The 6,521-nt window shown below is 44.3% G+C and overlaps 1 pseudogene; it reads right to left on the minus strand.

Moving 5' to 3' along the window:
• Positions 1–5,212: 5,212 nt before the first annotated feature.
• Positions 5,213–6,521, minus strand: LOC110536826 (gap junction delta-2 protein pseudogene; annotated as a pseudogene).

Here is a 6,521-nt window from a genome sequence, read left to right on the forward strand (position 1 = left end):
GACCCCTCCTGGCTGATTTGAGGACATATAGCGACCCAGTCTCAGCCCAGCGAAAAAAAGATGGGAGGGATCATAGACTGATTGGGAAACAGTGTGGAAGTAGTCTGTTGACTAACCTGTGCATTTAGCGTACTTTAGAACAGGCCTCTCCAACCCTGTTACTGGAGAGCTACCCTCATGTAAGTTTTTGCTCCAAACCCAGTTGTAATTAACCAGGAGTGAAAACCTACAGTATTGTATCTCTCCAGGAATAGGGTTAGAGAGCCCTGCATCGAATGACTGTGTGCAAAAAATATATATTATCTTAATAGGTTATAGGTCCCTACTGTAGGCTACTGATACAGGCTATTGTCTGTAATTTCATATAAATAATAATGTCAAAAGTAGCCTAGTCTATAGGCCTGGCCTAGGCTATTGTAGCCATACTTCCTAACTTTGTCCATTTGTTTTCCAATTGAACAGGCTCATTTTTGATAGAAAATATTATGTAGGAAAAAAAATATTATGTAGGATCATTAACAATTAAACAAAAGTTTGGAAAGTTAAACTCAGCAAAAAAAGTAAATCCTCTCACTGTAAACTGCGTTTATTTTCAGCAAACTTAACATGTGTAAATATTTGTATGAACATATGATTCAACAACTAAGACATAAACTGAACAAGTTCCACAGACATGTGACTAACAGAAATTGAATAATGTGCCCCTGAACAAAGGGGGGGTCCAAATCAAAAGTAACAGTCAGTATTTGGTGTGGCCGCCAGCTGCATTAAGTACTGCAGTGCATCTCCTCCTCATGGACTGCACCAGATTTGCCAGTTCTTGCTGTGAGATGTTACCCCCCTCTTCCACCAAGGCACCTGCAAGTTCCCGGACATTTCTGGGGGGAATGGCCCTAGCCCTCACCCTCCGATCCAACAGGTCCCAGAAGTGCTCAATGGGATTGAGATCCGGGCTCTTCTCTGACCATGGCAGAACACTGACATTCCTGTCTGCAGGAAATCACGCACAGGACGAGCAGTATGGCTGGTGGCATTGTCATGCTGGAGGGTCATGTCAGGATGAGCCTGCAGGAAGGGTACCACATGAGGGAGGAGGATGTCTTCCCTGTAAAGCACAGCGTTGAGATTGCCTGAAATGACAACAAGCTCAGTCCGATGATGCTTTGACCCGCGCCCCAGACCATGACGGACCCTCCACCTCCAAATCGATCCCGCTCCAGAGTACAGGCCTCGGTGTAACGCTCAGTCCTTCGATGATAAACACAAATCCGATCATCACCCCTGGTGAGACAAAACCACGACTCGTCAGTGAAGAGCACTTTTTGCCAGTCCTGTCTGGTCCAGCGACGGTGGGTTTGTGCCCATAGGCGACGTTGTTGCCGGTGATGTCTGGTGAGGACCTGCCTTACAACAGGCCTACAAGCCCTCAGTCCAGCACCTCTCAGCCTATTGCAGACAGTCTGAGCACTGATGGAGGGATTGTGTGTTCCTGGTGTAACTCAGGCAGTTGTTGTTGCCATCCTGTACCTGTCCCGAAGGTGTGATGTTCGAATGTACCGATCCTGTGCAGGTGTTGTTACACGTGGTCTGCCACTGCGAGGACGATCAGCTGTCCATCCTGTCTCCCTGTTGCGCTGTCTTAGGTATCTCACAATACAGACATTGCAATTTATTGCCCTGGCCACATCTGCAGTCCTCATGCCTCCTTGCAGCATGCCTAAGGCACGTTCATGCAGATGAGCAGGGACCCTGGGCATCTTTCTTTTGGTGTTTTTCAGAGTCAGTAGAAAGGCCTCTTTAGTGTCTTAAGCTTTCATAACCGTGACCTTAATTGCCTACCATCTGTAAACTGTTAGTGTCTTAATGACCGTTCTAGATGCAATTTCAAAATTTGGCTGTGCACCAGGAGTTTTTCTCTTGTTATATCAGTCACTGAAAGTCACTCAATTAATGTTTATTAATTGTTAATGGTTCATTGAACAAGCATGGGAAACAGTGTTTAAACCTTTTACAATAAAGATCTGTGAAGTTATTTGGATTTTTACTCATTTTCTTTGAACGACAAGGTCCTGAAAAAGGGAAATTTCTTGTTTTGCTGAGTTTATATCTTACATGACCATTTAGGAAAACAAATCAAGTGTGTTTTAAAAAAAATACAATCCTCATCTGGACTAACGTTGAATGGCATGTGGTTCATCATATACAAAGGACCATGATAAAGGCATTTCAGAAAAGCATAGTCCCTAACTGTTCATCATTTAAAGGGATAGTTAACACAAATGACAAAATTACACTTCAGTTTCCTTAGCCTCTAAGCCAGGGGTGTCAAACTCATTCCACAGAGGACTGAGTGTCTGTGTGTTTGTGCTTTTTTCTTTCAATTAAGACCTAGACAACCAGGTGAGGGGAGTTCCTTACTCATTAGTGACCTTAATTCAACAATCCAATACAAGGGTGGAGCAAAAACATGCAGACATTCGACCCTCGGTGGAATGAGTTTGACACAAGCTGTAAGCAGTCTTTGAACAAGGTATGGCAGCAATCCATGCTTCTTCGGGTTCATTTCCTTGACATCAAATGCATCTGTGGAACAAATCTCATTCGAGTCATGGGACCAATATTAGCATTTGTCACGCATCATGTTCAAATCATCTATAAGGGACTTTGTTGAGCTTTACAATCAATTTCAGATACTTTTGGATGATTTGGACATGATGCACGGAAAATGCTAATATCGATCCCATGACTTGAATGGGATTTGTGTTACAAATGTTAAAATGTTAGCATTTAGAAACCATGCAAGGGAAATAAAACCAACGCATGGATTGCTGAAATACCTTGTCCAGTATCTGTTTACAGTGTAAAGAAACCAATGTGATAATTTATCATTTGGGTGAACTATCCCTTTAACAGCTGTCCTACTTTACTTGGTTAGAGTTCAGATGTAGGTGTAGCATATCTCCTTTATTCTTTGCCTGTTTCGATGATATGTTTCTTTTCATAGGCTACATGGAACAAAACATAATAGTATCCACTGTTAATTCTGGAATCATTTTATTCAGTGATGTACAAAAATGTATGACATTGTTTTCCTGGAGATCCAATTTACCAAACCAAGGCATCTAAAGTTAGTGCTTGGTTCTGAAATGGGCTCACTGCTCAACAATGCATTCTTGATACATTCTTTGCTACGAAGTTCACAACTAGTTCCCTAATGGAATTTGGGGCAATTTTGTTTTTCTTATTGTTTTTCATGTGAACACAGTCCGAGTGAGCACATTCTCATCAAAAAACAGAACTCAGTTGCTCAAAAGATACCTCGTTAAAGTTACTCAAGTCATCTTCTAATCAAGAGGAAAAGGGCAATTTTCTCTAAGAATCACTAGATTCTAACATGAGTTAAAACTGGTATGGTACTGAGAAAATCATTTTATGATAAAAGGCCCCCCAAAAATTTTAATAATAATAGCTTGATAAATGGTCAAAATAATTTGTTTATTGTACAGTGCATTCGGGAAAGTATTCAGACCCCTTGACTTCTTCCACATTTTGTTTCATTACAGCCTTATTCTCAAATGGATTAAATTAAATGTTTTCCTCATCAATCTACACACAATACCCCATAATGACAAAGCGAAAAAGTTTTTTTTTAAATACAGAAATACATTATTTATATAAGTATTCAGACCCTTTCCTGTGAGACTCGAAAATGAGCTCAGGTGCATCCTGTTTCCATTGATCATCCTTGAAATGTTTCTACAACTTGATTGGAGTCCACCTGTGTTAAATTCAATTGATTGGACATGATTTGGAAAGGCACACACCTGTCTATATAAGGTCCCACAGTTGACAGTGCATGTCAGAGCAAAAACCAAGCCATGAGGTTGAAGGAATTGTCCCTAGAACTCCGAGATATGAAGTTTGGAACCACCAAGACTATTCTTAGGCTGCCCGGCCAAACTTAGCAATCGGGGGAGAAGGGTCTTGGTCAGGGGGGTGACCAAGAACCCGATGGTCACTTTGACAGAGCTCCAGAGTTCTTCTGTGGAAAGACAATCATCACTGCAGCACTCCATCAATCAGGCCTTTATTGTAGAGTGGCCCGAAGGAAGCTACTCCTCAGTAAAAGACACATGACAGCCCGCTTGGAGTTTGCCGAAAGGAACCTAAAGGACTCATGAGAAACAAGATAATCTGGTCTGATGAAATCAAGATTGAACTCTTTGGCCTGAAAGCTAAGCGTCACATCTGGAGGAAACCTGGCACCATCCCTACGGTGAAGCATGGTGGTTGCTGCAACATGCCGTGGGCATGTTTTTCAGCGGTAGGGACTGGGAGACTAGTCAGGATCGAGGGAAAGAGCCCTGATGAAAACCTGCTACAGAGCACTCAGGACCTTGGACTGGGGCGAAGGTTCACCTTCCAATAGGACAATGCCCCTAAGCACACAGTCAAGACAATGCAGAAATGGCTTCGGGACAAGTCTCTGAATGTGCTTGAGTGGCCCAGCCACTCAACCCAATCAAACATCTCTGGAGATACCTGAAAATAGCTGTGCAGTGATACTCCCCATCCAACCTGACAGAGCTTGAGAGGATCTGCAGAGAAGAATGTGAGAAACTCCCCAAATACAGGTTTACCAAGCTTGTAGCGTCATACCCAAGAAGACTTGAGGCTGTCATCGCTGCCAAAGCTGCTACAACAAAGTACTGAGTAAATGGTCTGAACACTTATGTAAATGTTATATTTCAGTTTGAGTTTTTTTGTACATTTGCAGGAATTTCTTAACCTGTTTTTGCTTTGTCATTATTGGGTATTGTGTGTAGATTGATGAAAAAAATAGGTCAAGGGTCATTTTAGGATAAGGCTGTAACGTAACAAAATGTGAGAAAAGTCGAGGGGTCTGAATACTTTCCGAATGCACTGAATATGTTGTAATAGTGGCAAGTGTTATTTCCTTTGGAAACCATATCATTGGTTATATTATAGATGTTATATGAATAGTTACCACGGTGGTTGCATTTGTACCCGTGTACACTCCAGGCATAAGCAGCACATTTTCTTTTAGTTAGAGTAGTAGAATACACAAGGTGCAATTTAGAAATTTGGCTGTGCATCAGAAGATTTTCTCTTGTTCTATCAGTCACTGAAAGTCACTCAATTAGCCATGTCAGCTAACAATTTTTTGATTAGTAAGTTATTCTAGCCAGTTATCTAAACATGTAATAATCATGACCAAATAATGACCGGGCATGCAGAGCAGGTGCCCAGGGACCGTGACCTCCAGGGGGAACCTCATTGATCCAGGGGGCCCTTTTGTACTCTGTCTTACTGTAAACAAATTAAATCAGAGGAGGAAGTAAAGGAAGAATATTTAAAGGAAAGGACAGATTGATAGTTCACAGCCAGGACTTCTTGCCTCTGCCTGTTTTGGACATGTTGACCAGTTTGGCCTTAGTGCGTTCTTTCTCATCTGGGCTCCTCTTGGAGGTGCACTCTACTGTGGAGTCCGTCTCAAAGGAGATGGCAGGGATGTGGGTTGACAAGATGCCACTGCTCTTCTCCTGGGACATGGGAGGGGGGGTCTGCAGGACCACCCTGCCTCGTAGGGAGTGTTTGAGCTGCAGCAGCAGAGGGTTGTGGTTGTGATACAGATCCACGCGTTCCACAGGGTCCCTCTCTGGCTCGCAACATGTGGAGCAGGCCGAGCACAACACATGGAAAATATAGACCCAGCCCAGGTAGTGCAGCTCCACAATGTTCAGGATGAAGCATCCCAGGCTGATGCTGAACATGAAGTTGAGGAAGATGGTCTTTTCCGTGGCACGAGACACAAAGCAGTCAGTCCGGTTGGGACAGGGGTAGGTCTCACAGCGGAACAGGTGAGGCACTTCAAAGCCAAACAAGTAGTACTGGCCCACAAGGAAGGCTATCTCCATGATGGAGCGCAGCACCACGTGGATGATGTAGGTCAGTAGTACCTGGCTGGACAGCTCGGTGGGGTCCTCCCCCACCTCCCTCAAGTCCTCCTCCAGCAGGCTTTGCTCCACACACTCCCCTTCCCGGGCGCCCCACTCCTCCTCATAGTGGGGGTTGAAGGAGGGGCTGCTGGCCCCCACGGCTTCCCCACCCTCCACCCCTACATGTTTGAGCCTTTCACATGCAGGAGGGTGCTTGGCGACCACCTGGATCTTCCCAATCTCTAACTTCTCATCCTTGGCGATCTTGTGCAACACGTAGACAATGTAGAAGATGGACGGTGTGGAGACGAGTACGATCTGGAAGACCCAGAAGCGCAGGTGTGAGACAGGGGCGAAGGTGTCATAGCAGACGTTGTTGCAACCAGGTTGCAGGGTGTTGCAGGTGAACTTAGACTGCTCATCGCTGTACACCGCGTCCCCTACCAGGGTCACCAGTAGGATGCGGAATATAAGCAGCATGGTCAGCCAGATCTTGCCGATCACCGTGGAGTGGTTCTGCACCTCCGTTAGGAAGCGGCCAAGAATGGACCAGTCTCCCAT

The sequence above is a fragment of the Oncorhynchus mykiss genome, chromosome 12 (assembly GCF_057628025.1).
Source record: "Oncorhynchus mykiss isolate SJ-2025 chromosome 12, ASM5762802v1, whole genome shotgun sequence".
Taxonomy (NCBI): Eukaryota; Metazoa; Chordata; class Actinopteri; order Salmoniformes; family Salmonidae; genus Oncorhynchus; species Oncorhynchus mykiss.